Here is a 1,049-nt window from a genome sequence, read left to right on the forward strand (position 1 = left end):
GTGGATGACTGGTTGTGTAAAGCGCTTTGGGGTCCTTAGGCACTAGTAAAAGCACTAAAAAGTATTGTAAATGGCCTGTATTTGTATCGCTCTGATCTTTTCTTCAAGGTTAAATAAGGTCAAGCTTTCATAAAATGGCTTTTATCTTTTAAACTATGTTTAAAATTCTACTGCATTTGTTTGTATTGGCAACATTTGGGAAATGATCATTTGCATCCAAATATGTCTTACTTGACTATTTCCTTATGTTGAATTACATGGCAGAGCTTCAGAACGGCTTGAGGTTGGTCACAATTGCTAATGAAGGCAAGCTTAGAAGCCACCTTCTGTCAGGTTTTGTATTACTATAGCTTTCTTTTAGTTTCTAATAGTGTATGAAGTGTTCTCTTTCATTGTCATCGGCTTTTGATTTGTTATTTACAGAATGCAAACCTTTAGTCTCATATATGGTAGTCAGTGGATTTTATCACCCTTTCCTGTTCAAGGTTATGTATCTTATTGTGTTTTATATTTTCTGTCTGTATCTACATAGTAAACCAAAATTTTGGATTTGCGTCAAAACTACTTCTTAGTTCAATTTTTAGACAGAATTTCTAGGCATAGCCAGATAGCAGGAGGGTTCCACTTTGGTGGCCTCAGAATCTCATCTGTGCTATTTGCAGATGATGTGGTTCTGTTGGCTTCATCGGGTGATGTCCTCCAGCATGCTGGAGCAGTTCACAGTCAAATGTAAAGCGGCAGGAATGAAAATCAGCACCTGAGGCCATGGTTTTCAGCCAGCAAAAAGTAGAATGCCCATCCCAGGCTGGGGACGAGTTGCTGCCCCTACTCTGTGAAGTCTTCCTCCTCTCCCCTGGGAACAGCACTAATTTCCTCTCATTTAGTCTCTGTTGGAAATAGTGCATGTTGGGAGGATGCTGTATCAGCAAACAAAGGCAAGGGTTCCATTACATGTGTAAACATTTAAAATCAAGGCATCTCTTATGTGAGCAGAAGAAAATGACAAGTTCAGCAAATTATAAAAAACAGCATATGTGTTTTCACCTCTG

The sequence above is a fragment of the Pundamilia nyererei genome, unplaced genomic scaffold (assembly GCF_000239375.1).
Source record: "Pundamilia nyererei isolate P.nyererei 1_Seehausen unplaced genomic scaffold, PunNye1.0 scaffold00035, whole genome shotgun sequence".
In the NCBI taxonomy this organism is placed as follows: domain Eukaryota; kingdom Metazoa; phylum Chordata; class Actinopteri; order Cichliformes; family Cichlidae; genus Pundamilia; species Pundamilia nyererei.